Raw genomic sequence first — 10111 nt, 5'->3', positions numbered from 1 at the left:
CACGCTGCCGCACACAGTAGTTTCACAATCGCTCACGTGGAGCTGGCTGGGTCTCAGGAAGAGGGGGGAGCTGGAGCTGACAGAGCACCTACTGTGTGCCCAGGTTTTAAGCCTTGCTTTTCATTTTGTATTGTTGGTGTGTGTGTGTGTGTGTGTGTGTGTGTGCACGCCACAGATCAAGCTTGGGTGTCCTCCTCAGGTTCTGGTCCACCTTTCTCTTTTTCTGAGGGTTTCTCGGTGTAGCCCTGGCTGTCCTGGAACTTGCTCTGTAGACCAGGCTGGCCTCGAACTCACAGAGATCCACCTGTCTCTGCTGGAATTAAAGATGTGAGCTGCTACATCCGGCCCCCACCTTCCTTTTCTTTTCTTTGCGGACAGGATGTGTCACTGGTATGGAACACACAACACCGATTCATGGTTGGAGAGCGCCAGGCATCAGCCTGTGTCTGCCTTCCCAGGCACCGCCATGGGAGGCTGTTGTCACATGGGTTCTGGGGACCAAGCCTCAGGCTTGCTCTGCATGCACTGTGCCAACTGAGGCATCTCCCCGGCTCCGCTGTTCTATTTGAGACAGGGTCTGGTTATGTAGCCCTGGCTACCCTGGAACTTGGTAGTCCAGACCATCCTTGAACTCAATCCTTGTGCCTCGGCCTCCTGAGTGCTGGGATTCCAGTCATGTACCACCTCTGACTAGTGCCCTTTTGTTTTGTTTTTAAAAAACACATTTTGTGCGTGCATGCGTGCATGCGTGCGTGCGTGCATGCGTGCGCTTGTGTGGATACCATGGGCACATGTGGCGGTCAGGGGACTACTTGAAAGAGTCGATTCTTTCCTTCTATTATCTGAGTCCCAGGGATCAAACTCAGGTCACCGGGCTTGGGGTCAAGCGCCTTTAATCACTGAGCCCTCTGGGCAGCCCAGCTATCTTGCTCTTTGTAAATCCCGAACCTCGATCGTCACCCCTACCTCAACTTCCCCATTACACAGATCTAGAAACTGAGTTTGCAGAACACACAGGCCTGATCCAAGGTCCCAGCCAGGAAGCCACATATCCGGCTGCAGGGCCCAGCTTCCCAGCCGTCCTGTCCCTGGCTGGTCTGCCCGCCTGCCCTGCCCCATGTGAGTCAGAGCCCAGTGGCCTTGGGCCTGGGACCCAGGCCTGCATTCCTGCGACCCAGGCTGATTCATCCTGGCTTGGAAGGGGGAAGCCCAGGCTGCGAGTCATTCTGGCTGAGCTATCTTTGGACTTCCCTACAGTCTTCTGCTAGTCTCGCCCCTGGGCTAAATTAGAGTGTCCACCACCCACTGCCTCCGCTGTCCTTCCTCTGCATGCCAGCCCACCTGGAGGCCAGGCACTGGTTCCAGAAAGACCGTGGAAGGACTCCAAAGACTCCTTCTCCTGCAAGAGGCCCTCAGGCCTAGGGCCATATCCTGTCAACTCACTCCTTTGGGAGGACTGTTCCTCTCCAGATTCCCTTCAGCTGGGGCACTCCTGCCTACTCCTCCTTTGGGCCTTGGCTCAGATGTCCCTTCCTCCAGGAAGCCCTTTCTAGTAACCTGTTCTCTCATAATAATACTGATGGGGCCAAGCACCATGTTAAAGTCTTTATAAAACTTCACCAGCAGCCGGGCGGTGGTGGCGCACGCCTTTAATCCCAGCACTCAGGAGACAGAGGCAGGCGGATCTTTGTGAGTTCGAGGCCAGCCTGGGCTACAGAGTGAGTTCCAGGAAAGGCACAAAGCTACACAGAGAAACCCTGTCTCAAAAAAACAAAAACAAACAAAAAAAACTTCACCAGCACAGGGAAAGGGGACTGGGGGATTGAGCTTTCCACATGCGTTAACTGACATGGACAGATACAGATCTTCACAGGCTGGAGTTGTAGCTCAGTGGTAGAGTGCTTGCTTAGTAAGTGTAAAGTCTGAGTTCAAATCTGGACACTAGACAAAAAAAAAAAAAAAAAAAAAAAAAAAAGTCAAAGACACCTACCCAAAACCACAGCAGAGGTAGGGGAAGTCAAGTGTTGGGATGCACACCTTTAATCCCAGAACTTAGAAGGCTGAAGGAGGAGGATCATGAGTTCAGGGCCAGCCTGGGCCAGAGAGTGAGAGTCTGTCTCTTAATAGACAAAGAAATGAGGAGTCATGGGGAGATGGGATGCGGTCCTGCACCCCACTACTTAGCATTAGAGTATACTTTAGCACCGTGCACTCTCCCTGCCCCGGCTCTAACTCTTGAACTAGGGAGGTGGGAACAAGCGACAACCCCACCCCGCCCCCGGCCAATGATAAACCACAGTACAAGCCCACCAGGGTCCATCTGGAAACCAGTGAGTTTGCTGGCTTATTACAGAGCCTGAATGGGGGCTTATTGGAGGAGCATGGCTGAGCCCAAGCAGACATGCCCTTGGGAGTCTCATGTGGCCTCCCCACAACTCGACAGAGGGAGCGCCCCTTCAGCTACCCAGCCTGCGTGCAGTTAGGGCAGAATTACACACAGCTGGCTGGGAGGTGGGGGGGGGGGCTGGAGTCTTGGGGAGGGTCCAGTGACCCCCCCACCCCTTCTTCTATGATGGAACATCAGCAGATGATGGAACCAGTCTCCAGGGCCTGCAGGTCCTCACCGCTGCTCTGAGGGCATTACGCTCGGAGTCTAGCTAGCTCTCTACAACATCTTCAGCACCACAGGTCCCCGCATACAGGGGTCTCAGTAAATGTCCCCAGAGAAAAACATCTTATATATCTGGGTAGCCAGATGCACCCTGCCTTCAGAAAAATCAGGTTGGGGTGGGGGGAAATGCAGCTCAGTGGTACAGTGCTTGCCTAGCATGTACCAAGTTCTGGGTTCCAGTCACAGCAACACACAAAGACACTCAGACACACACACACACACATGCGCGCACACACACATGCACATACACACACACACGCACACACACACACACACACACACGCACGCACGCACGCACATGCGCGCACACACACACATGCACACACACACATGCACACACACACACACACACACACACACTTGCATGCACATCTTCTTGAATGGTTTCAACCGAAACAAAGGCAGACACACAGTGGCTTTTGGCTGACACAGGGAGTCCTCACAAGAGACCCCCACATCCTGGGGTATCTCGGCTCTGTCCCTGTTCTCAGTGGGGCTCAGAGCCTGACTCCCCTCTTCCGGTAGCTGTTCATTCCTCTTCAGCAAAGCAAGGCTTCCTACAAGCCCTATGCCAGGCAGGAGCTGAGCTGCAGATGTTGAGTCAGAGGGCGCTGGCCTCCAAGGGCGCAGCCTGGGGAGTTGGGTTACTTCCCTCTCCTAGTTCTGCTCTGCCTGCACTCCCACAAGGATGCGTGGGGGGAACAAGGCTCCGAGAGGAGTCAGAGAGGGGCCAGAGGCCAGCCTCCCTCCTCAATGTACACCACACTCCCTGCTGCCCGGAGGACCTTCCTAACACCCAGCCTGATTGCACTCTTCCCTGCTCAAAATCTGCAGCGGCTTCCACAGCCTTTCTGTCAAGGTCTAACTGCAAGGCCTAGCACAGACACTCAATTTCTCTCCTCCCCCTCCCTCCCAATGCCGCCCCCCCCCCATTACTTTGCACTGCTGTGGATTGAACCCAGGATCTTAGATGCACTAGACAGCATACTACTGCTCTATCTCCACCCTCACTGTTGGATTTAATTTCAGGCAATGGTCTACCACTGAGCCACGCCCCAGCCCCTCACTGGGGGATTCTAGGCAGGGGCTCTACCACTGATCCACACCCCCAGCCCCTCACTGGGGGATTCTAGGCAGGGGCTCTACCACTGAGCCACACCCCAGCCCCTCACTGGGGGATTCTAGGCAGGGGCTCCACCACTGAGTCACACCCCAGCCCCTCACTGGGGGATTCTAGGCAGGGGCTCTACCACTGAGCCACACCCCAGCCCCTCACTGGGGGATTCTAGGCAGGGGCTCTACCACTGAGCCACACCCCAGCCCCTCACTAGGGGGTTTTCTGCATGTGTGTGCATACATGTGCACGTGTGGGTATGCACATGGCATGGCATGTGTGTGGCAGCTGGAGGACAACTTATGGGGGTAGGATTGCCTCTTCTGCTTCGTGGGACCCGGGGATCAGACCCAGACCAAATGTCAGCCCTGGTGGCGAGCACCTCCACCTGTCAGGCCATTTCACTGGCCCCTTGGTACATTCTGAAAGATACCTTCACGTGACTGGTCACCACTCAGCCCAAGCAGGACGTCCCCAGCCCTCTCAAAGCTCTCCCAGCCCCTACACTCCCCACCCCAGCGGGGCTGACTTCCACACCGATCCTCCTGGCCGCTGTCAACCTGGGAAGTGGCCCTGCTCTTCACCAGCTGAGGGCCAGCTTCTTCAGGTCTGGGAAGGGAGTGGGACTCACAGATGCTGTTATGTCCCCCAGGGCAGTGGTGTTCTGGGGTATCAGTGTCCCCGTGAGCCTTCACCTGGAGTTTCGTCAAGGCCTGGCCCTGCTCCCCTTCCCAGCCCCTCCCTGTCCGGTAGCTCCCCTCCTGTGGTTCTCTGCCCGACCGTTCTCCCCTCCCCGCTGCCCCATCGCCTAGAACAAACATCTCCCGTGTTGGTGCCGTGATTTATTACCGTCTGTAAACATCCTCGCTCTGCTGGCTGTGCAGAGACCTGCTGGGAGCCTTTGCGCTGGGGAGTCTCTGCCAACATACCACGGCCAGGCGGTGCTTTTTTACAGGGCAGAGCGGGTGCCAAAGGGCCAAACCTTCCTTCCTCTTACCAAAGGAGGTGACCCTTCCATCCTGTGTGCACCCTCTCTCTCTTTCTTATGCACAGACTCCTGAGCTGAGCACAGCGGCCTGTAACCTCACAATCCCGGTACTCAGTGAGCTGAGGCAGGAGGATCAGGCAGGCAGTCAAGGTCATCCGCAGGCAGCCAGTTAGTTGTCTGCAGTATGTAAGACCCAGTCTTAAAGGAAGACAGAAGGAAGGAAGAAGAGGAGGGAGGGAAGAAGAGGAGGGAGGGAGGGAGGGAAGGAGGGAGGGAGGGAGGAGGGGGCAAGGCTAACTTGCTCACACTCACCTGCAGACATGCCCACTGGGACTTTAAGGGACTCTCTAGGTTCTCTGCTGTACTTAAGGTCCACCAAACAGCCGAACATGCAGATGTGAAATTCAACCTTTCAGTTCATCCGTTCCTTTCTCTATTGTACAGGCAGCCAAAGCTCGGGCCTCTCACATGCCAGGCTTGTGTGAGCTCCACCGCTGGGTCACACGGGCCTTTGTTTTAAACGCTGGACACTTTGCAGGCGTGGAGGGGCACACATCTTTAATGTCCGACTTTAGAGGCAAAGACGGGCCTATCTCTGTGGTTTTGAAGCCAGTCTGGTCTACGCCGTGAGACTATCTCAAAACCAAATACTATACCATTATCGGTATCTGGAAATCCTTCAAAGCCAGCTCCTAAGGGACACACGGTGGGTGACACGTGACATGGAAGACTTTCACACCGAAAGCGGACGAAGCAGATACACAGATGGCAGGCTGGCTCGTGTCACTTAGATAAGATTGGAGACGGGTTTAGTTGATCCATCAAGATAGGCTTCAGGGCATCAGAACCTTCTAGAGAGAGAGAGAGAACTGGCCTGGGAAAATGACTCAGGAGTTGAAAAATTATTCCATATTACTGCAAGAACATCATCCATCTTGTGTCCTTCATGCACTTTGTATTTATTGAGATGGGGTCTCAGGAGGTAGGCCACTGGTGACCCTCCTGCCTCGACCTTTAGAGGGCTGTGATAACAGGTGTGTGCTGCCACACTCCTTACGTACTCTCTCAACAAAGCTACACTTCTCCCAAGAAAGGACAGACAAGTAAGCCCTGACAAACTTCTCCTCACAGAATATGTACTTTGATTTTGAGAAATTTTCATAGTAGAGTTAGACTGGGGAGTTTAAAGGCTTTGCCTGGGCCTTGTAGCACAGGCCTGTGATCCTAACTATTTGGGAGGCCTCAAAAGTTGAAGGACTGCCTGAACTACAAAGTGAGTTCTAGGCTAGCCTAGGCTACTTAGTGAGACAATGTTTCAAAGTAAAAACATTAAAAGAGGCCCTGGAGGTGTGGCTCAATGGTAGAGCCCCTACCTAGTATCCCCCAGTGAGGGGCTGGGGTGTGGCTCAGTGGTAGAGCCCCTGCTTAGAATCCCCAGTGAGGGGCTGGGGTGTGGCTCAGTGGTAGAGCCCCTGCCTAGAATCCCCCAGTGAGGGGCTGGGGTGTGGCTCAGTGGTAGAGCCCCTGCCTAGAATTCCCCAGTGAGGGGCTGGGGGTGTGGTTCAGTGGTAGAGCCCCTGCCTAGAACCCCCCAGTGAGGGACTGGGGTGTGGCTCAGTGGTGGAGCCCCTGCCTAGAGTCCCCCAGTGAGGGGCTGGGGTGTGGCTCAGTGGTAGAGTCCCTGCTTAGAATCCCCAGTGAGGGGCTGGGGTGTGGCTCAGTGGTAGAGCCCCTGCCTAGAACCCCCCAGTGAGGGACTGGGGTGTGGCTCAGTGGTAGAGCCCCTGCCTAGAATTCCCCAGTGAGGGGCTGGGGGTGTGGTTCAGTGGTAGAGCCCCTGCCTAGAACCCCCCAGTGAGGGACTGGGGTGTGGCTCAGTGGTGGAGCCCCTGTCTAGAATCCCCCAGTGAGGGGCTGGGGTGTGGCTCAGTGGTAGAGCATTTGCCTAGCTTATGGGAGATCCTAGATTCTGCCCCTAGGTTCATACACAGACCAAGCAGTCTTAGTCTTTCTCACGATGGTCTCCAGGTTCACCTCCAGCTCATCACTTCTCTTTGAGGCACTCTGTCCCCACGGCTAAGTCATGGTCTTCCTAATGTCTCTGCTCCTCAGCCCCTCTACAGCACTCAGCTCTTTTTCCTATCCCCAATTCCAAGAGGCCCAGCCTCACTTGTCTTCTCCAACCCCTCAGCCCAGATGACCTCAGCAGGTCTCAGGACTTTAAATATCAGCTACATGTAAACTTAGCACATCCGTGTAATTACTGGTCAGCGGGCAGAACACCTGTCATTTGCTTGAGACAGACAAAATCCAAAAGGAAAATGCTTTAGTTTGCTTCTCTATCGCTCTGATAAACACTGACCAAGGCGCTGCAGAGATGGCTCAGTGGTTAAGAGCACTGGCTGCTCTTCTAAAGGACCTGGGTCCAATGCCCAGCACCCACACAGCAGCTCAGCACTGTCTGTAACTGCAGTTCCAAGGATCTAGTGCCCTCTTCTGGACTCGATGGGGACTGAACACATACTGTGCACAGACATACTTGCTGGCAAAGCATCCATATATGAATAAATACATAAATAAATCCCAAAGGCAACTCTGACCGTGAGCAACTGGGGTGGGGGCTGTATTTCATCACAGGTCACTGTTCACTGCTGAGGGAAGTTGGGGCAGGAACTGAAGCCGAGACCACGGAGCAGCTCTGCTTGCTGCCCCGTTCCTCGAGGCTTGCTCAGGCTGTCTGCTGTGGGATGTCTTTCTGTTCCCCGTGAGTATATGCTGTTCCTATTGGTTAGTAAATAAAGCTGCATTGGCCTATGGCAGAGCAGGATGGAGCCAGGCGGGAAATCCAAGAGAGATAGAGAGAGGAGAAAGGAGGGTGGGGGGAGGCTGTCCAAGGACGCAGGTAAAGCCGCAGCTACGTGACAATAGATGAATAGAAATGGGTTAACTTAAGATGAAAGAGCTGGCTAGCAAGGAGCCTGAGCCACAGACCAAACAATTGGTAATTAATACCAGCCTCTGAATGATTATTTTACAAGCAGCTGCAGGACCGTGGGGCCAGGCGGGAGCGGACAAGCACGGGACCACGGAGCCGGGTGGGATTGGAGAAACTTCCAAGCACAGATGCTGTTTTTTATTACTCAGACCACCTGCTCAGGGGGAGTGCTGCCCACTGTAGGATGGACCCTCCTCCAGCAGTCAGCAATGAAGAAAATGCTCCACGGACAGACCCACGGGCCGGCTGGATGGCAGCAACGCCTTACCTGAGGTTCCCTCCTCCCAAGAGGTCAAACTGCCAACCAAGCTTAGTCAACACAAAAGACAAGCAGGCCAGGGCGGAGGCTGGGGCCATGGGAGGCGGGGCATGGAAACAAGGTAAGATGCCCCTAGACTGGGCAGTGGACACCTGCGAGTTCTTGATACCATCATACCCTTGTGTATGCTTCAAAATCACTTCATGAAAAGGAAAAAAAATGTTTCCTTCAAACTCTAACTTCTAAAAGCTCTTGCTATGTAGCCCAGGCTGGCCTTGATCTCAGGATCTTCCTGCCTCAACCTCCCTGGATTGGGGTTATGGGTGTGCACCACGATGCCTGGCTTTCGGTCACCCTCAAGGTTTGTCCAGTTCCGTCCTTTCCCTGTACCATAAGGAGCCTCATTCATCCAGGTAAGTAAGCCCAGGCCCTTACTTAGGACGAATTCCTGTGGGTACATGTGGCGGTGCACATCTGTCATCCCAGCACTCAGCGGGTGGCCACAAGTTCCAGGCCAGCCTGGGCTACATAGTGAGTGAGGGGCCAGCTGGGGTTAGGAGCCTGTCTCCAAAGACTGCCCTGCATCAAAAGAACTTTCTTTAAAGAAAAGATTTATTTCTTTATCTTTATGCGTGTGTGTGTGTGTGTGTGTGTGTGTGTGTGTGTGTGTGTGTGTGTGTGCGCGCGCGCGCGCTAGCCTGAGTTAATGTGCACCACATGCATGGAGCTGCTGTGGAGGCCAGAGGACATCAGATCTGGAGTTTAAGAGCTGGAGTTATGGGGGTTCTGAGCTATCTGATATGGGTGTTGGGAACTGAACCAGCTCCTCTAAAGAGCAGCTGGATCTTAAGCCATCTCTCCAGCCCCTCAAAAAACTTTTTAACCTCCGTGGTGTTTCCAGCATGTTGCATACAAGTATGCTAATTAACACATGCACTGCCTTGACACCTACGTTCCTGCCATGAAAACCTCTAAGTTTCTTTCAGCAAACTGCACGCATTCTGCCTGTGGTTATCATCTGGAATCATCATGTTGTCTGATGGATCCCTGAGATAACTGTCTGTCACCCCTGAGTCATACTTCCTCTCGCCCTGGCTCAACCCTCTGCTCCACTTTCCAAATACCCTCCAGTTCTCTTCGTGCCTGTCAATCAGCACCTGGGGCGTCGCGCCTAGGCGGGTCCTCAGCTTCCGCAGGCCCTGCCCCCACTTGCCGGCGCCGCAGGCCTTTCTCCTCCAAGCACCCAGAGAGCGTTTTCAGCAATCCTGTGCGTGCCTCCCTGCTCATCTCGTGGTAGAAAGCGCAGTGCATTCTGAAACGCCCCCCTCCTCCCGCAACCCCCCCCCCAAGTCCTGACTCACAAGTGTCCCTCACCTTTACCCTCCAGGCAACCACTGTGAAGAGTGGTGGTTCACTAGGAAAATATTTTATTATTAATAATAATAAAAATACACCAGGACATGCTAGGCCTTGCACATAGCCCTCCAATCATGTCTGGGTGCACCTGGAAGTTATAAATCCATACCATGACTTAGGAAGATGGTATCTCTGGGTGTGAATGACATCTCAGCAGGCGCCTGCCACCGCGGACGATGACCTGAGTTCTGTCCCTGGAACTCACAGGGTGGAAGGAAGAAAATGATTCCTGGTGCTGTCCTCTGACCTCCACATGTGTACCATGGTGCGCACATCACACCCCTACCCCCCCACATCTCCCTACCCCATGCCCACATTATAAGTAAACAAATGTAGGGAGAAATTTAGAAAAAGAAAGCCTGTACCTCCATTCCTAAGTACTCCTGTCCCCCTTTCCCCTTGCCGCTCTGTTGGACCCTCTGGCCACCTCCATGGCTAGTCCAATCCCCAACTCTCAGGGACAGGCCAGACGCTGAAGGCCGCCTTGATCAGCAACGGCCAGTGATGTCATCAAGTATGCCTGTGTAATGCAACCCCATGAAAACCCCAAAGGGAGAGGCTGGCAAGATGGCTCAGCAGGTAAAGGCCCTTGCTGCCAAGCCTGAGGGCCCGAGTTCAATCCCCAGGGACCCACATGTTGGAAGAGGAGAACCAGAATGTTGTCCTCT

Source organism: Peromyscus leucopus, chromosome 1 (genome assembly GCF_004664715.2).
Source record: "Peromyscus leucopus breed LL Stock chromosome 1, UCI_PerLeu_2.1, whole genome shotgun sequence".
NCBI lineage: Eukaryota > Metazoa > Chordata > Mammalia > Rodentia > Cricetidae > Peromyscus > Peromyscus leucopus.
This window is presented reverse-complemented; position numbering follows the sequence as displayed.